Below are 20,717 nucleotides of genomic sequence, written 5' to 3' on the forward strand. Positions count from 1 at the left end.
TTCATTGGTCATAACCTTGTGGCTAACCGTGTTTCTCTGTATTCCTACTGCTTACCCCTATATATTTAAAGCAAATCCCCAGGACTATTATAACTAAAATTAATAACTCCTAAATTACATCACATATATAATCTGCATTAAATTACCTAAGTAAAAGCCATGACTTAAAAAGTACAAGTATATTCCCTGTCCTCTGGATTTGTTTTAGAACAGGGTAAACAAGTTTAACAAATAAATAGTCAACTAAAAAAAGTCACTTAATTCAAGTTTCACATATTTCTTTGTTTTATGTGCCTCCATATTAAAAAATTCCATTTATTGAAAACAGATTTTTTTTCCTCACATAATATATCCTGATTACAGTTTCCCCTTCTTCTATTCTTCCCAGTTCCTCCCCATTTTCTCCCATCTGGATCCACTTCCTTTCTGTCTCTCATTAGGAAACAAGCAGGATTCTAAGGGATAATAATAATAATAATTATAATATATAGTAAAATAAAAGTGTATGTTACCACAAACTAACACTTTGGAGTTGTATAAACCACAGAAGGAGAACCCCCCCCCCCAAGAGAAGGCACAAGAATCTGATCCCTCTCCATCTTGACTTGATCCCCATGTTCCAGCCTGCCCCCATTTTTACCTAGTGAGACCTGTCTGTCCTTCAGTCCCTTACTCCATACCTAACCTCTGGTTCTATAGATTGTAGCTTGGTTACCATCGACTTAACAGCTAAAACCCACATAAAAGTGAATTCATACCATATTTTTTCTAGTTCCATTTCTTTGTTTGCAAATTTCATGATTTCATTTTTTTATGACTAATACTTCGTCATGTAAATTACCATATTTTCTTCTGTTGAGGGACATCTAGGTTGTTTCCCGATTCTGGCTATTATAAATAGAGCAGCAATGAACATGGTTAAAGGAATTTCTCTGATAGGATGATGCCTCCTTTGGGTGTATGTCCAAGATGGTGTAGTCAGATCTTGAGATAGTCTCATCTTCCTAAGAATTTACCACACTGATTTCTGTAGTGGCTAGACAGGTTTGCATTCCCACCAGCAATGGAGGAGCGTTCCCCTTTATGTCCTTGCCACCATGAGCTGTCACTTGTATTATTGATCTTAGCTATTCTGATGGGTGTAAGAGGAAATCTCAAAGTTGTTTAGATTTTAATTTCCCTGATTGCTGAGGATGTTGAACATTTTTTTGTGTCTCAGCCATTTGAGTTTCCTCTTTTGAGAATTCTCAGTTTAGATTTGTAATCCATTTTTCTTGATATCTAAGTTTTTCTTTTGTGTTCTTTATCTATTTTAAACAATAACCCTGTATCAGATATGTAGTTCGTAAAAATCTTTTCCCATTCTGTAGGCTGTCATTTGTGTGAATGACAGTGTTTTTTGTTGTGCAGAAGCTCTTTGGTTTCATGAGGTCCCATCTAATTGTTGAATTTAGTGCCTGTATTAAGGCTGTTCTGTTTGTAACTCTTTTCCTGGGTCAAGAGTTCAGGGTTATTTCCTACTTTCTCTTGTGTCAGGTTCAGTGTATCTGGTGTTATGTCGAGGTCTTTGATCCTTTGGAGTTGAGTTTTGTGCAGGATAAGAACTATGGATCTGTTTGATTCTTCTACATGTACCTGTCCAGTTTGACCAGCACCATTTGTTTAAGGTGTGTTTCCACTGTGTACTTCTCCAAATGTGTATGGAGTTACGTCTGGATGTTCATATTGATTCCATTGATCAAAGCGTCTGTTTTTGAGCCAATACCATGTGGTTTGTTTTATTCCTATAGCTCTGTAGCACAACTTAAAAATAGGGATAGTGATAGCTCCCACACAGAGCTCCGGTGGCATCAGTTAGCTTGAGGTACTTATAGGGAAGTACATGCAGAGCAGAGCCGAGGTTGGGATACCTCCCACAGTTCTTTTTGTTAGTCAGGATTATTTCAACGACCCTGTTTGTTTATTTGTTTGTTTGTTTGTTTTGTGTGTGTGTTTCCACATGAATCCGAAATTGTCCTTTCAAAATCTGTTGAATTCTGTTGGAATTTTGATGGGGATTGCTTTGAATCTATAGATTGCTTTTCGTAGGATGACTTTTTAAAATAAATTAATCCTACCAATTTATGAGCATAGGAGATCTTTCCATCTTCTGATAAAAAGACTTAAATTTCTTTTTTCAAAGACTTGAAGTTTTATCATAGAAATCTTTAAGTTGTTTGGTTAGAGTTGCCCCAAGATATTTTATTTTATTTAAACCTATTATGAAAAGCATTGTTCCCCTGGTTTCTCCCTCAGTTTATTTGTCTTCTGTATATAGAGAGGATACGGCTTTTTGTGAGTTAGTCTTGTACCCAGGTACTTTTCTGAGTGTCTACCAGGTGTAAGTTCCCAGTGGGATTTTTAGGGTCACTTGTTTATAGTATATTATCTACAAATAAAGATACTTTGTCTTCTTCCTTTCTAATTTGTATCCCTCCAATCTCATTCAATAGTCTGATTGCTCTAGCTAAGACTTCATGTACTACATTGAATAGGTATGAAAAAAGTGGACAGCTGGGCGTGGTGGAACACACCTTCAATCCCAGCACTCGGGAGGCAGAGGCAGATGGTCTACAAAGCGAGTTCCATGACAGCCAGGGCTGTTCATAGAAAAACCCTGTCTTGGAAACCACCCCCCCCAAAAAAAAAACACCCAACCAACCAACCAACCAACCAACCAAACAAACAAACAAACAAACAAACAAAAAAGGTGGACAGACTTTTCTTGTTCCTGATTTTAGCAGAATTGCTTTGAGTTTCTCTTCCTTTAAGTTGATGTTGGCCATGGGCTTGTCATTAACTACCTTTATTATGTTTAGGTATGTCCCTTGTATCCCCACTCTCTCCAGGACTATTATCATGAAGGTGTGTTGGATTTTATTAAAGCGTCTAGTGAGATGGTCATGTATTTTTTTCTCTTTCAGTTTGCTTATATCTTGGATAATTAAACTTATTGATTTATGAATGTTGAACCGTTCCTGCATCCCTGGGATGAAGCCTACTTGATCATGGTGGATGATTTTAATGTGTTGTTGGATTTGGCTTGCACGTGTTGAGAATTTTTACATCTATGTTCTTGAGGAAACTTGGTCTGTAGTTCTCTTCCTGTGCTGGGTCTTTATGTGGTTTGTGTACTGTTATAGGTCTGTTTAAATTGCTTATCTGATCTTGATTTAACATTGATAAGTAATATGTATTAAGAAAAATTTCCAATTTTATGTAATATAGCATTTTAAAGTTGTCCTTATGATTCTCTGGATTTTGTCACTGTCTGTTGTTATGTCCTCCTTTGCACTTCTAATTCTGTTAATTTGGACATTCTCTCTCAGCCCTTTAGTTCATTTGACTAAGGTTTCTTGTTTTGCTTCATTGGTTTTTGTTTGTTGGTTGGTTGGTATTTTGTCATTGTTGTTTGTTTCTATTGTTTATTTCAGCCCTGACTTTGATTATTTCTTGCTATCTGCTTTTTTTGAGTGTGATTTCTTCTTTTTGTTCTAGAACTTTGCGGTATAAGCGTATATAGGTACTTTGTGCCTTCATAATGTTCTGTAAGTCTAGATATGTTGTATAATCATTTTCATTCAATTCTAGAAAGTCCTTAATTTTTTTTTCTTTTGGTTTTTCGAGACAGGGTTTCTCTGTTGCTTTGGAGCCTGTCCTGGAACTAGCTCTGTAGACCAGGCTGGTCTCGAACACATAGAGATCCGCCTGCCTCTGCCTCCCGAGTGCTGGGATTAAAGGCATGCGCCACCACCGCCCGGCCTTAATTTTTTTTCTTAATTTCTGTTTTGTTCTTTTTTTTTTAATCCAGCAGTGAGTCATTGTGTTTCCTTGAGTTTGTAAGATTTCTGTTGTTTCTGTTGCTGATATTCAGCTTTCATTTGTGGCAGTCAATTCCTGCTGGGGACTGGGATAATGCAATGAGTTGGGGAAGGAAGTTGGAGGGGAGGGGATATCTGATATCTGTGTGATCACTGGAGATGGGGCGTCATGGGGGAGGGAGGCTGAAGCAGGTGGTCTGCAGAGCTGGGGATGAGATGGGCTTGTGCCCTGTGGGGGAAATTGGATTTGGAAGAGGGGCATAGATGAAGTTGGAGCTGTGCAGTTAATCTTCCTGCTCCCCTAAGTGGCCTGTGGCTTTCCAGGGTGTATTTCTTAGTGTACTGTAATCTTGTCCCATGCCAGCCAGTTGTTGATCGTGAGCAGAAGGCCACACATTCCCTGGGTTAGTTGGGAGCTGCTGAGAGCACTCAGAGCAGATAGCTGATTTGGTCAGAGTACCTGCTGCCTCTATATTTTAGGGAAATAGATGGAGATCAAGAGAGAGGAGCCAGCATGTGATCATAGGCCTTTGGGTATTGTAGCATGTGCTGGGTGACTGTCTTAGGAGTGGAGAACACTTAACAGTGATATTTGGTGTTGAAGTTATTTTCTAGGTTATGGTTTATTTTATATATATTTTTGATGTAAGTATTAAAAACAGGTTACTTAGTCAAATGAAGATAAAGTTAATTGAAATAAGATTTACACAGTGTTTTTGCCTACATTTGTTTTCTGTAGTGTTTAATTTGTAAAATTTTGGTAATATGTAAGAAAGCATGTGGCATCTAAAGTTGCTATGTATCTGAATAAATTATCATATTTTTTTAATTTTCCTTTATTATTAAAGTTAGTGTAGACTTCCAGAGTTATCACCATGTGTATGGGTATTCTACAGCAGCTCATGTTATCTGCTTGCTGCATTTGACATGAAAGTAAACTTGTACATAAGCAGATGTGCTATCACTGAGCTACACCCCTGTCTTATTTGCATTGTAAATTTGAGACAACTTGACTAAGTTGGCCAGGCTGCCCTTGAACTTTTTATCTTGTCTCAGCCTCAGGAGACTTGTGACTACACACACACACACACACACACACATACACACACACACACACACACACACACACACACACACACACATATCTGTAACCACCAGGCTCAACTTGTTTTCGTAGTTTGTATAACAAAATACATATTCAATATAAAGGTGTTTCTTTAGCAAGGACTGGGGTCCAATTCTAGCTTTATCCCTTAACGTTTACTAAGCAAACAGCATACACTTCCATGTAGTTTCCTCAGTTGTGAAAACAAAGGGTGATTTTAGCATTCAGCCCTTCCAGAACTGCTGTGCTGAGTAAGGGCTTATAACAGGGGGTGGAACTGGGATGGCTGACCAGAGCAGTCTGATTGGATTTTATTCCTTCTGACTTTGTTTGCTATCTTTTAGGATCATCACTTTAAAGTGCTCTAAGCAGGCAAAAACTAATAAAGAAAATTAGTAACTTTGTTATTTGGAAACAGGCTTTCACCATTTAGCTCAGACCAGCCTCAAACTCTAGATCCTCTTGTCTCAGCCTCCTGACTGCTAAGATGTCAGTCACAAGTCATCAGGCCTGGCCAGAAAATTAGAAATGTCCACTTAACTGAGATCTTAGTACACCAGATATTCTTTTATGCTTTGTAACTTCCTTGATCTGAAGTTTCAACCATAGCTTGGCAAAAGCAGGAGTGTGTCGAGAACATTGAGTTGAATGGTGTCTCCTAGGGAACCAGGGAATTCGGGGTTAAGAATGAGGTTTCTTAGGGGACTAGGGGATTCAGGGTTAGGGTGCTTTCTTTCTGCCTTCTCAGGGAACAGCAGAATGGACCTGACTAGTTAACCCTTACTGTTCCTAACTATGACCCAGTATGATGTCTGCCCATTTGTCACCATAACTTCAGTCATCCTTACCAAGATGGAGTGGCCTGCGTCCTATCCGGAACTGGTTTTCCCATGTCGGGGAAGCTCTCACCCCTTTGCCTCAGCTCATTCCTACAGTACTTCTCCCTGTACCCCCGCACCCTAGTTTTCACTTGTTATTGAATTGTTCCCATTGGTTTAGAACAATCTGACTTCTATCATGTTTCTTGCTGCCCTTTCTCTGGTTAGCTCTTGTGCAATTTCTTTGCCTGCCTTCATGACAAAGCAACGTGAAGAGTTACCTGTGTGCATTGTCTTCTTCAATCCTTGCTCCCATTTTTCTTAAACCCACTCTGTTCAGGTTCTTCACTGCTCACCAGAGCTGTTTGTATTAAGCCTGTCAGTGGCCTCTAAGCTCTTAGCTCACCTATCGGTAGCATTGAATATAGTTACTCATTCCCATCTCCACGTACTAGGCTTCCTGGGCTCTCCTTTCACACCTTCCCTCCAGCCTCACTGGAATGACTCTTTCTTTCCCTGCCTCTTCTGTTTACATTCTTAAATGATCTCTTGCTGTCATACAGCTTTAAGTGCCACATCAGCCTTTATATATGCTCCCCTATGCCTCAAACACGACTCTGTTTTCTCCGTCTAGCCTGTTCTGTGCCTTGCTTGTCTTAGTGTGATGGTATCCTTCTAATTGCTCAAGTCTCAGTCTTTTTTTCTTTTTTTTCCAGTTCTCTCTCTTTCATATAATATAGTCAATTATCAACAAAGTCTTTTGGCTTTATCTAGAATCTGGCCATGTAACAGAGGTATTGTCTCTATAAGAGTAATCATGGCTGTAAGTTTGATTTGAATACATATGTATAAGGCTCCAAAGTCTTCACTGTTATTTTATATCATTACAGTTTTGTATTTATGTAATAATTTTATTTTTATCATGTGTCATGGAAAAAACGGGAGACTATCTAGAAATAGGAAACAGAAAAGGAATATTCCAGAATGTCATTATAATACACTTACTTCCCTAGTTCTTAGAAATGTAAATCAAATTCATGCTTTAGACTGTTTTCTTATGAACAAACCCAAGACCTAAAAGGGGGTTGGGATGTTTAGAACCTCTTTCAGCAATGAGTCAATAACCTGGCTTGATTTTGTTAGGAATAGGAGCTATATGAGTTCATGGAGTGGAAGGAAACCTGAACTGCTTATAGTGTCTATCAGATATTCTCTATGATCAGTTTTTATGCAAAAATGCCAATTATCATTTGTTTATTTCTTTATTTTTTTATGAATATTATATGAATGATCTGACTTACGGGCACCCACCCAGTGGTTTGTACAACAATAATTTTTTCTTTTGTTTTAAAATACTTTTTCTCTGAAGGCTGTTGGGGTAGTTCCATGGTAAAGATGCTTGCTTCCAAGTCTAATGACCTGAGTTTGATTCCCCAGGACCTATTGGGGGAATGTAACTTGAGGAGTGGGCTTGTTGGGGTTTATGTCCTGCCAGTTTCCACAGCTGGTAAGTCCCCAAGGAAAATCACAGAGGTCTACATAAGTTATAAGCTGATTGGCTCATTAGCTCAGGCTTCGTATTAGCTCTTATAACTTATATTAACCCATTATTATTATCTATGTTATCCACATGGCTCAGTACCTTTTTCAGGAGGGAAGGTCACATTTTGCTTCTTCTGTGGTCTGGGGAGGACTGGGGAAAAAGCTTCCTTCTTCCCAGAATTCTCCTGTTCTCATTGCTCCACCTCTACTTCCTGTCTGGTTGTCCCACCTATACTTCCTGCCTGGCTATTGGCCAATCGGCGTTTATTTAAAATGTAATTGACAGACTATAGAATTGTTCCACACCAGGGGAAGGAAGGATTGATTCCCACAAGTTTCCCTCTGACCTTCACATGTATGTGCTGTGGCATGTGACTTCCTTCGTACATAAGTAAATGTAATAAAATAGTTGATCTGGATTTGAACTTACAAACTTACATTTCATGTCAGTGTTATTTGGAAACTGTGTCAAGGTCGTGACTGAGCTTCTGCTTCGAAGTGAAAGGCTTGTGTGTGTTTCTTTCATAGGATGGCTTTAATGCTGGCGTGTGTGGCATGTACATCCTCATCAGAGCAGATGTCGCATTCAGTGTGTAAAGCTGAAGGAGGCACATCTGGTAGAACTCAGACAGTGCTGTGCGGATGGCTTCACGTTTGTGCAGTGATTTCCTATGAAGTGCTTTGTGATCAGAGATTTGGGTTTTTTCTGTGTCACACTCACTAGTTTTCTTTACCATTTTTCTCTGAAGGGGATTGAGACTTAACACTGTATAGTGCAAAATGATAAACAAAGTTGCTGAAAAAGCCAAAAATAAGTTTGTGGGCTTCTGTCTGTGAGATGAGGTGTTCCCTCCTCTGAGTTATTCTTCTTTTTGTTTTTAGATACACTAATTCAAGCTGGGAGGACATCTTACTGGTTGAGAGCATGTTGTGTTGGACTCAGTCCCCAACATCATGAAGAAAAAATTCATTTAATAAAAATATTAACAAATCTGAATTAACTTTGGCTATGAGAGGAGTCCTGGTTAGGTCTATAAGTAATGCGTGTCTTTGTCAATCCAGGCTAGATAAGGTCAGGCTGACGTTGTTATTAGAAGGTGTCTTCTTCCTACCAGCTGACTATGTTCTCAGCTGTCACTCACATCTATGTTCTCAACTGTCCCGTCGATTCTAGTTCACGGCTCTTGTTACTAACAGATGCCTAACTTCCTTTCCTCCTGTCCCCTGTCCTTTCTTTCAACACCCAACCCCAACCCTGGTTTGCAGATGAATGTCTAATCATGGTTGTCCACTTGACACCCCGTAAGAGGGAACCTAGTCAAACTGTTGCCTCCATTGTGTAGCCTGTGGGCACTTTCTGTGGGACGTTCTCTTGATTACTGATTGATGAAGCCCACTGTGGGGGGTACCATTGCTAGTCAGGTGGGCCTGGATTGCATAGGAAAGGTATGTACACCTGGAAGCAAGGACTTAGGCAGTGTTCTTCAGTGGTTTCTGCTTCATGCTCCTGCCTTGAATTCTTACCTTGCCTTCCCTTAACTTAGAGCGAAATAAATTCTTCCACCCCCAAATTATTTTTGTCCAGTGTTTTATTATAGCAGCAGACAGCAAACTAGAACAACTGCTTTGTCAAATTCTTCCATCTGAGTGTTCTGTGAGACTCTGCTCTGAGGTCAAAGCCTCACACTTCTTGTTTTCCAGCATGCATGTGCCTGGAAATCCCTCAGTCATCCTCTCCTGATTTATCCAAATCGCTGTCCTTCTGAGACACTCGCGTAGGCTGTAGTCCTTCCATCTCTTTATTCTTGTGCTCTTATCCCAGATTAGATTGGACAAGAGGATAGCCCTTCTCCAGGGCACTTCTCATGCATCAGCTGCAAGCGGCTCTGCCTGTGCCCTGTGGCTGGAAGGCCCTTCTCTAAGCATACACTTGTCCTCACTTAGAAGCAGGTCACTAACTACTGTGGCTAGGGAGAAGTTTTTTCTTAACTGTATTAGCAGGTTGTTGCTAGGATTCTGTTATGAGTAATATTAAAATAATGTAGAATTGCAGTGTTTACCTTCTTGATGTATTTGCTTCAAATAACATTTTAAATTTGGCAGTAAAGGAAACAAATATTTAATTTTAATAAAAATTTATGAAATGTTGAGTAACTGTTTTGAAAAAGGAAAACAAAAATACAATTATCTAATAGATATAAATAGATGAAGATATTTGTGCTTATATGTACGTATACATATTAAAATAGTTTTCATATAGTCATTGCTTTATGACAGGGTGTTGAAAAACTATATAATCTTTTGAACATATTATTTGAGGTGTTAGACTTAGAATTTCATGATTTTGTGGAAGAAATAACTGCCTTACATTTTTTTTTCTGTTTCAAAAATGTGAAGGGGCATAGGGATGTATGAGCAAAACCTTGGATTCAGTCCCAAGAATCCTTTAAGTGGGACATTGTGGTGCACACCTGCAATCCCAGCATTTAGGAGGCAGAGACAGGAGAATCAGGAATTCCAGGTCATCCTTAGCAACACAGTAAGTTTGAGCTAGTCTCCATAAAAGAAGAAAAAGTTTTACTCCAGGGTTTGAAATGCAGGGCCTGGATGGGTGTTAATGTAACATCCATTCTGTTGTATATCGCTCTTCAGATTGCTGACACCAGGAATTTCTGTTCACCCTAGCATATATTTCCACAATGTTGTAAATTCAGTAAACTCAGTTATATTTGACCAAAGCTAGCCTCTTCCTCCTCCTTGTGTAGTGCAAGGCTCTTTTAGTACATGCCGTTATTTATGAGAGATTGCTCTAGCGTAAGGTGGAACAGTGAAGTAGAGGGTGGGCTGCTCTAGTACAAATCCCAATAGAGTCCACGGTTTCATGAGAACAGTAAAAGGAATTTTATATGTGAGGAATATAGATAAAACAATGGCAGAGGATGGAAAGTACATTTTATATAATTAAAAAAGCTAAGTGAAAGTTCTTAAATCCATCTGTCATTTAAATTAGTAATTTAAATTGGCTTTTATGATTATCAATTAAAACTAATGTGCTTTCACAAATTGAATGGCATTTTAAAATTTTTTTCCTTTTTAACTATTAAAATATGTAGTTTTCTTTATCTCAATAAATGAGATAAAATTTGGTTTCTTGGAAACTTCATGTTAATTGTGTCTTCCCTCCCTCCTTCCTTCCCCTCTCCTTTTCTTCTCCTCCCCTTCCCTCCCCTCCTTTCTTTATTCTTTTCAAGACAGTGTTTCTTTCTGTGGCTCTGGCTGTTCTGGAACGCACTCTGTAGACCAGGCTGGCCTCAAATCAGGAGATGTGCCTGCCTTTGCCTCCCGAGTGCTGGGACTAAAGCAGTGCGGCACAGCTTTTCTCTGCTGTGGAATCTCTCTGACAGACGTCTGTGCTTCTGCCCTGGTGGAGCCACTCATGCTCCAAAATTCATCATCATTCACTGATTTGTCGGAAGCAGTTGCTTCCCTTTGGTTTAGATCGGTTCTTTCTAGCAGGTAGTATTCTTTTCTGCTCTCATATTTGTCCTTTCAAAGTTTAACTTTTCCCTCATTTTATTCAAACACTGTTTTATCTCTTCTGTGAAATTATTTCTTATTGGTTTATTCTGTTGTTTAATTATTTGAACTATTGAAACCCTTGACAGTTTCTAAAAATTTTATGCATTCTAAAGGGTCTTTTATACTAATCAGATGAAACCAGGTTAGATGTCAGGCAGAGGTCACAGCTTCTCTCGTGCTTTGAGAGAGGAGAGGGAGCAGCAAAAGGACTGCGAGAGTGGGGACAGGAAGCATCCAGTATAGTTAAGAGAACAGTCCAAAAGAAACAAGTGACCTCTATCCAGGCAAGTCAGTGGTATTTTGTAGAGAGAATGCATTTCATATAACTGACCAGCTCTGTAATTTAAAGGAAAGATTCAAGTAGTTGATGATGAATATTTGGAGTAATTTTGGTATCAATTACGTAAAGATATTTAAAATTTACATGTTATAAATGTGATTTTGAAGGTTAAATTGTGAAGATCATTGGAATACTTGATTTTTCCTCATTGGCTAATTATTTGTAGACTTTCTCCTCTCATGTGTGGTCATACATTCCCCATGTGTCGTCAGTGGGAAAACATCTGTGTGTTCTTCAAGCCATCTTTCTTTTCCCTTGCCTGGTTCTGTCTCATTAGCTCCTTGGAGATGCATAGTTAGCAGCTCAACTTAATCACTTGAACAGTCTGTCCTGAAATAGCTGATGACACAGTTGTGCTGGAAAAGCTTTTCCTTCCCTGTCCTCGGCGTCTTTCTGCCCTTCACAGTGAGCATGTGCAGAGAACTCCGGCCATTTTGTTAAGACTTGCATCTTCTGTGTATTTGTGGGTTTATCTTCATTTCAACTGGAATCAAGTCTGAGAGATCTTTTCAGCCTTGTATCCATCTGACTACCTAGCCAACAAACATAAAAATTGGCCCTTTTTCTAGGTTCAGCTTATTGTTTGTTTTAGCCAAGACATGTTCTTTTGGCTATTTACAAACTGTAGAACAGACCACTTCAAACTTAGTGTCAGAATAGCAATGGCCCTTTTACTCTGATCATGGATTATGTCGCTATGTGGTTTGTACAAACACGTTGGTGATGTCCTATCTACTTCTCAGCATCAATTGAAAAGATACAGCTTCTGTTTCTAATATAGTTTCTTACTTACATGTTGGGATAAAGGGAAGGTTGGATTCTGCTGGGCTTTTCAGCCACAGTGCCTACATATATCCCCTTTATCATGATGATCTGAGGTGTTTGATCATCCTTGAAGTTGAGCCACCAGGAGAACCTTGTGGAAGCTTTATGGCCTCTTTTTAAGTTACAAGTTAATTGGTGGCCAATCCAGATCAAGATGAAGGATATGGGATCCTACTTCTTAATGAGGGAGAAGCAAGCTCACGTTGAAGAGGACCATTGTGGTGGTCATCTTGGAAATTTATGCAGAAGGGGAATTGTAGTCATCTTGACACTTTGACTGTATAAGACCAAATTCCTATGTGAATCATTCAGTGTCTCATTATTCAAGAATGTAGTATTAAGTATAACAAATTAGACAAATACATGAATATGCCTTCATTCTCTGTGTGCTCCTGACATATGACTTCTGTATCAACTGCAGGGACCAAAGGAGGATAGTGGGCAACGGTCTTGCTTCATACCCTTAAACTGAAAACCTAAAACAGGACTATAAGAGTCTGTTGGGTTATTGTACAGGAAACAAGGCATTTAAACCTAGAAGATAAATGTTAAAAAAGTGGCTTTCCTGTGTTTAATGAAGATTCTATATAAGTTTATAGCTCGTTATTGAAAAATGTGTACGATGGTAACAGAAACTATCACAAAATTTGATTGAGTTTCAGTGACAAAGTAATTCTGCCACTTCCCCCTAATTTATATATGAAAATTCAGAGAGCAGTGGATGACTCTAAGAACTACAGAGGCAAGTAGTCTCTGTAGATAATATATGAAAACTTGCATTAACACTGATGGTTGTGCTGACTCTAAATAGCATGCCGCGGAGGTACATGCTGGGATTTGAGTCCTGTGTTGTGTTACCTTCATCGTAAAGGCAGCTGGCCCACCTATGTAGAGTTACACCTTTCTGTGAACCTGGGCAAATTAATGCACCTCCCTGGGCCTCAGTTTCCTCATCTATAAAGTACAGGATTGGCATTTCTTTTAATTATATAGTTTTCTGATTTGGTGCCCTTTGCACTTATGTAACACTTTAATTACGTTAATAAATATTAAATATGGGAGCATAAGGATCATTTAGTTTCAGTTCAGAAAGTTCTCTAATTCTGCTTGCCAGTAGGTAATCTGTTTGACTGGTATTGACGAATCCCAAAATTTAAACAGAAATACTTTAGGAAAGTTCCAGATTAAGTAAAATTATTTCAAAAATTTTAATAAAAGAGAAAATCTTTCTTTTTTTAAAAAAATTTCTTCATACAATTTATTTTGATCATATTCTTTCACCTCCCCAAGCCCTCTAGATCCTCCCCACCTCACTACCCACCACTTTATTTTCTTCCTCCCTCCCCTACCCCTCTTTCCTTCCCATTCTCCCTTCCTGTCCTTGAGACAGGGTTTCTGTGTGTGACTGTGGTGGTTGCTCTGGAACTTGCTTATGTAGACCAGGCTGGCCTCAAGCTCATGGAGATCTGCATGCCTCTGCCTCTGGAGAGCTGGAACTAAAGGCGTGCACCACCACTGCCTGATTCAACTTCATTTTCTTTCTCTTTCTCTTTCTCTCTCTCTCTCTCTCTCTCTCTCTCTCTCTCTCTCTCTCTCTCTCTCTCTCAAAAATAAGCAAAGAAAATCAAAACAATAAGACTAAAAATACCAAAATAAAATACAATAAAAAGCCCACAAACAAAACAAACAACAGTACAAAAACAAAAAACCAAGGAGTCTATTTTGTGTTGGCCAGTTACTCCTAGCTGGCTTGCCCTAGAGTGTGGTTGATATGCCCAATAATGCTACATTGCAGAAAACAGATTTTTCCTTTCTCAGTAGGTAGCAATTGCAACTCATTTCTGGGTTAGAGGTTAAACTTTGTGTTTATCTCCCCTTCTTAGTGCTGGGGCTTTGCCTCGTTTGGACCTGTCGTTGGTCCTCTGTATGGTCACAGTCCCTGTGTGTTCTTGTGTTTATCAGTCTTCTTGTGCCTGGAAGATACACTTCCTCTAAGTCACCCACCACCTCACTCTTAGCAGTCTTTCCATGTCTTCTTCTGTGCAGATTCCTGAGCCTCGAGGGGAGGGGTTTGATAAAGGCCGAATTTAGGGCTGAGTGCTCTAAAGTCTTTCTCACTTTGTACACTGTCCTGTTGTGGATCTCTGTACTGATTACCGTAGACTACAGGAGCAACTTCTCTGATGACGGTTAAGTGGTGCATGGATCTACGAGGATAGCAATTATAAAAGGAAGAAATCTTAATTTTAGAGCATTTATGAGTGATAACTCTTAAAATTATTTTATTTAACATTGTTTTATTCATTAGAATCCCTATACTAAAACCCACTCATTTTGGGGACAAATAATTGAATTACTAAGTGATAACTTAATAGGAAATAATTCAATTTAAATTTTGAGACTATACCCTGTAAACCTAGGTCCTGCATTATTTTTATGCTATTTGGTTATAAATTTGTTCTTTTTGCCTGAACTTGCAGATGTATTGGTGTAATAGTCATTATATTCCGTTGCCTTTTCTTTTGCCTGCTGCATGTATAGTTTCTATACTGAGTTCATTTTGTCTCTTTTTTTGATTGGGTGTACCAGAGGTTTGTCAGTCTTCCCCTCACCCCCCACTTTGGCTTTGGTGAGCTTGTATATTGTTCCATTGTGTTCCATTTTTGTTTTGTTTCATTGATCTCTTCCTCATTGTTATTCCCTTTAATCATACTTTCCCCCTTTTGATTATTCGTTTTGTTCATTTTCTGACTGGTTTAGTTGTTTGCTTAGCTCTTTAATATTTGGCTTTCCTTTAGTGTATTACTCTTGTGGCTCATATACTTGATATAAGTAAATATACATTGTGGTTGGTTGTTTTTTTACTTTTTTCTCTTTTGCTCTTTGGGGGCCTGTCACTCAGCTCCCAAATAAATCACTCATGGAGTCTTATTCTTACTTAGGAATGCCTGACCTTAGCTTGGAGTGTTTCTAGCCAGATTTTCTTAGCTTAAATTATCCCATTTAACCTTCTGTCTCTGGGCTTTTATCTTTCCCTATTCTATATACCTTTCATTCCTTCTGGGTAGCTGGGTGGGTGGCTGCCTGGCTGGCCGGCCAGTCCCTGGAGTTTTCCTCCTCTTTTCTTTATCTCCCTTGCTTCCTTGTCCCTCTTTTTATTCTTCTGTTTATTCTCTCTGCCTGCCAGTCACACCTGTCCTTGTTCCTGCCCAGCTATTGACCGTTCAGCTCTTTATTAGACCAATCAGGCGTTTTAGACGGCAAAGTAACACGGGTTTTCAGAGTTAAACAACGCAACTTAAAAGAATGCAACACATCTTTGTATGATTAAACAAATGTTCCACAGCAGAAACAAAATGTAACCCATCTTAAAATAATATTCTACAACAATACAGTTTTTTTCCTTTCCTTTTCTGAAGCGTGGCAGGCTCAGAATACGGAAGAGCCACCACAGGTAGCAAGATGTAATTGGGATTTTTTCTTAGGACCTCATATGTTAAAGATTCTGTGAATGTGGAACATTTAGTTCCCTCCACATGTCAGAGTTTGCAAAGCAATTGTAAATTTCTTCAGCAGGGTTTTAAAATGAATAGTAGTCATGTTTTAAAGGGCTAATGCAGGTCAGTGAGATAAAATAGCCTGTGTGTTTAAACGAGTGAAATAAGTTGTCTGTAATGTTTTGCTAATGGTACTACTTGTAATTACTTTATTGTTTGTAAATGTCTTCCCCTGTGTAGCCTGTTAGATGACAACATGTGCTTAAGTCAGTGGACTGGGATCCAGGTTCTAGAGTGGCGTGGAGCTTATAAGGCAGTGACTTCTTACTGACCCAGTAGCTTTAGAGCAGGGTTTCTTTGTGCAACAGTTCTGACTGTCCTGGAACTTGCTTTGTGAACCAGGCTGGCCTCAGCCTCACTGAGATCCGCCTGTCTCTGCCTCCTGTGTGCTAGGATTAAAGGCGTGAGCCACTTTGGCTATCATTTGACTTTTTAATACCGCATTTGTTAAGATGTTAATCTTATAGATGATGTAATAACGTATTAGTGTGGTGTTGTCTGCTGAGAGTATTTCAAATAGTTACGTTGATTTTATAAGCTATGATTATTTGATATATTAATCAAGGACATGATTATATGGTATATTAACTGAAAACTGATTAAAAAGATCAACAAAGTGTTGAAAAGGAGATACGTAAATGAGGCAGAGAGAAAAAGCAAGAGAAACCTTTTGAGCCCCACAGGGGCTTGAATGCTGGTGTGGCCCTTAGTAAGGATATGGTCTCACAGGATAAGAGAAGAGAAATACTTATGTGGGATTATATTTTGTTCATTTAGATACTTGAGTCGGAGTCGAGTCCATTATAGCCTTGATTTCACTATGTAGCCAAGGTTGGTCTTGAACTCCTAATACTTCTACGGCCTCTATATCCTAAGTGTTGGGATTATGGGAGTGTGCTACTGTATGTTTCTCTGTTTTTATTTACTTTTAAAATATTTACTTCTAATACTATGGATAAATCAGAGTTTACTACATTTATAATCATTATATGGTAGCTATTACTGACTAAAGATATAGTGAAGCATTATGAATATTAATTTATCAGGGCCAGATCACAATGTATAAATTATTTTCTTGTAATTCCTTATTTCCTTTATTCTTCTCTTTTGAAAGGAGTTCAGTACAGTAGCAGATATTAGAATTATACCTCCCTTGTTAGTTAAAGTGACTTAGGAATTTTTATGAATGGAATAAAATAGGCCTTTTAAAAATGTGTTTAATATTTTTTACTTAAAAGTATTCTACCCACTTCTCTGTGCTAGAAATTGTTTTACACATTCTTGACAAATGGTCTAGGAACCTGGCTCTTAAAAGCATCTCCAATTCCTGAGAAAATAGAGTCCTATTTCAGCCACCCTTTCTACACCTTTATTTTATAGGACATTGCTTATGTTTTTGTTTTGTTTTGTTTAACACAGTTTCAGATTTCATATTGAGGTCTCTGATGCATTTGAAGCTGCTTTATCTAGGGTGTTGGAGATCTAGTTCCATTCTTCTACATGTGGACACCAGTTGTCCCGTCACTGTTGTTGCAGATGGAGGCTTTTCTCTGCTGTGTAACTTTGCTTCTTATCAAATATCAGATGGACATAGTTTCATGTGCTCATGTTTGCATCTTCTCTTTTGTTCCACTGATCCACTTGTCCTTTGTGTGTCAGTGCCATGCTGGCTGTTTCTATCGCTATAAGCTCTGTAATAGAGCTTGAAACCTGGTATGTTAGTATTGTTCTTCAGTATTGTTCTTTTTGCTCAATATTGCTTTGGCTATCTGGTATCTTTTGTGGATCTCTATGAATTTGAGGGTTTTATTTTCTATTTTATGAAGAATGTCATGGGGATTTTGATTCGGATTGCATTGAATCTGTAGGTTGCTTTTGGTAGGATGGTCATCTTCACAGTATTCATTCTGTCAGTCTGTGGGCATAGGGGGTCTCTCCAGTCTTTCAGTGTCTCCTCAGTCTCCTCAGAGATGTGAAGTTTTCCTTGCAGAGGTGTTTCACTTCCTGGAGGGGCTATTACGAGTGAGAACATTCCTTTCTATACCTTGTTGCTGGTGTGGAGAAAGGCTGCTGATGTTTGTAGTTGATTTTCTTTAAAACCCACCACTTTGCTGAATATATTGATCATTTCCGGAAGTTTTCTGGTGAAATTTTGGGGGTATCTTATATATTAGATATTAAGGCCAACAATAGGCAAATGGGGCCCCATAATTCTATACAGCAAAGGAAACAATCACCTGACTGAAGAGGGACCCCTCCCCAGAGCGAGAGAGAATTTTTGCCAGCTGACAGAGGGCTAACATCCAGAATATATATAAACTCATGAAAAATACCTCAACTACAACAACAAAAACAACTCGGTCTCTCTGCTCCCCCCCCCAAAAAAAAACCCACAAGATTCATTCAGATACTGGACTCAGGGTCTTAAAGATAATTTTCAAAAGAAGAAATAAAAATGAAATACCTCAGAAACAGTTTTTACCCCAAGCAATTAGCAAATCAAAAAAAAATTGAGATTTCATTTTCCCCAATCAGAATAGCAAAGATCAATGAAAAAAATCAACAACAAATGCTAGAGAAGATGTAGGGAAAAGGAACCCTCATTTACTTTTTTAATGATATTTCAAACTGGTCCAAGCACTCTGGAGATCAGTGTGGAGAATCCTCAGAAAGCTAAAAACAAATGTGCTATCCCCAGCTATACCACTACTTGGCATATACCCCAAAGACTCAGCATCCTACTCCACAGATACTTGCTTAGCCATGTTCATCCTCTTCACAGTAGCCAGGAAATGCAGACAACCTAGATGTCCTCCTGATGAATGGACAATGAAAATGTGGAGCATATACACTGTGGAATATTATTCAGCTCTCACAAAGATGATTTTTTTTTCAGGTAAATGGATAGACTTAGGAACTAATATACCAAGTGAGCAAACCTAGACTCAGAAAGACAACCACTGCATGTTCTCTCTTACTTGTGGATACTAGCTGTGGATCTTTAGACATGAGTATATAACCTGGAGTAACACCAAAAATCTGGAAAGTAAAAGGGCATTTTGGGGAGAAGAGGAAGGAGCTCTCGAGAGGATAATAGGACATAGCTATTATGAAGGGAAAAATGGGAAAGAGGGTGACTGTAGCTAAGAAACAAGGGGGAAAGGATAAATAATCATAGGAGAATAAGGAAACCTTTTATGTTTACTTTAAAATACCCACACGTATATATATATATATATAAAAGCACATATATACATATGTTAGTACATATATACATATATGTATATATACATACATATTATCCATCAATTTAATATCTCTCTGCCTGCCTGCCTGTCTGTCTGTCTGTCTATGAAGTTATGCTACTTGGGTTGATAATTCTTCCCCAAGAACCATATAATGTCTGACAGTACCAGGCATGGGAAACTTTGAGTTGTTGGTAAGAGGAGTTCAAGAGACCCCCAAATCAATATAGACTATTTCCTCCCAGAATGTGAAGATAATACCCTGTTGTGAAGAGACCATATACTTTGGACATAGGACTTGGAAGATAGAGCTGGACCTGACTCAGAAGCCATCTTCCTGAGGACCATCTCTAATAGTATCTGAGGTGCTGGGTGTGCTGTCCAGGGAGCCAGTCAGTAGTGAATGGACCACAGTAATGACCAGCCTGCCACGGTCACTCAGTGGTGCAATTGTGGGTAACCAACAGCTGTCTAAGTGATACAAGGCCTACTCAGTAGGAGAGATTTATGCCTGCTACTGAATCCTAGCCAACTTTATGGATGGCGAAGTTATGGAACCTAGAAGAAAACTTACTACTGCCCCCAAACTTAAGCCATTGTAATTCCTAACTCCTTTCTAAAAATTTACCTTTACACCCACAGGTAAGTGTAATTCTCACATCTCATCAAAGCAGCTATTTCATGCAGCTAATGGTGACTATGCAAGTGGGCACAATGCAGAGTATAGCAGACTGATAGATCCACAGTGCATTGCTTATCCTGGAATTCAGTGACCATCATGGAATAGGATGCGCATTTAGATTTATTATGGGTGTATAGTGTGGGTCTTGAGCAAGCAGGCAAGAGATATATCTTTGCGGAAGCTCCCTCTACCCCTGTGGAGAGAAGGTCTTTTTTTTTTAAATTTTGGAAACCAGAACATTTATTTTATGACAGATTGAAATCCTCAAGATGAACTGGATGCTGCAACAGCTGCCCTCTTGGGTTTAGGGGTTGTCCCTTCACGGAATCCATGCCTGAATCTTCGGTAGACAATTTTTAGGTGCCTCATCCGCCCAGTCCCGGTAGTGTTTCGTCTCTTAGCCTTGGCACTCCAGTTATACTTTCTCTTGCGCTTGGCAGGGTAGACTTCTGAAGGTGGTAGGCCTTAGAGCCACAGCGGCGGCACAACGTGTGCGTCTTGTTGCGACGCTTTCTGAAGGATGACGTTCCTTTCGTCATCTTGCTTCTGCCGCCGAGGCCAAAGAGCGAGAAGGTCTTACTGTGTTGATGTGGGAGTGTCATATATCAATCTGTTGATTTCATTGGCTAAGCAATAAAGGAACTGCCTCGGCCCATTTCATTGGTTAGAAGATAGGTGGGAGGAGTAGACAGAACAGAATGCCAGGAGGAAGAGGAAGTGAGGTCAGACTCGACAGCTCTCCTCTCCAGAGCAGACGCCTTCAGAGAGACGCCATGCTACCTGCTCCAGGGAAGACGCACGCTATGAAGCTCTGACCCAGGATGGACTTAGGCTAGAATCTTCCCGGTAAGACCGGTGCTACACAGATGATAAGAAATGGGCTAGTCCAGGAGCGAGAGTTAGCCTAGAAGAGGCTAGGTAGAAATGGGCCAGAGCAGTGTTTAAATGAATACAGTGTCTGTGTAATTATTTCTGGTAAAGCTAGCCGGGCAGGGCAGGCGGCTGGGGTGTTTGTGGACGCAGCCCCGCCGCCGCTCCATATTACTACACTGTGTAGTCCAGATTGCTTCAAAATTTTAATCCTCTGTCCCAACCATTCAAGTTCTAAGATTACAGCTGTGTGCACTCATTCCTGATGGACTGTTTTATTTTTAATTTAATCTT

General features: G+C 39.3%; 1 protein-coding gene and 1 pseudogene across 1 annotated transcript in view; one reads left to right on the top strand and one right to left on the bottom strand.

Annotated features, from left to right (window-relative positions):
* The window catches only part of Plcl2 (phospholipase C like 2), a 192,686-nt gene that overhangs the window by 19,365 nt on the left and 152,604 nt on the right, over positions 1-20,717 (top strand). The window lies entirely within an intron of this gene.
* Positions 19,781-20,105, bottom strand: LOC142853778 (large ribosomal subunit protein eL37-like; annotated as a pseudogene).

The sequence above is a fragment of the Microtus pennsylvanicus genome, chromosome 7 (assembly GCF_037038515.1).
Source record: "Microtus pennsylvanicus isolate mMicPen1 chromosome 7, mMicPen1.hap1, whole genome shotgun sequence".
Lineage (NCBI taxonomy): Eukaryota > Metazoa > Chordata > Mammalia > Rodentia > Cricetidae > Microtus > Microtus pennsylvanicus.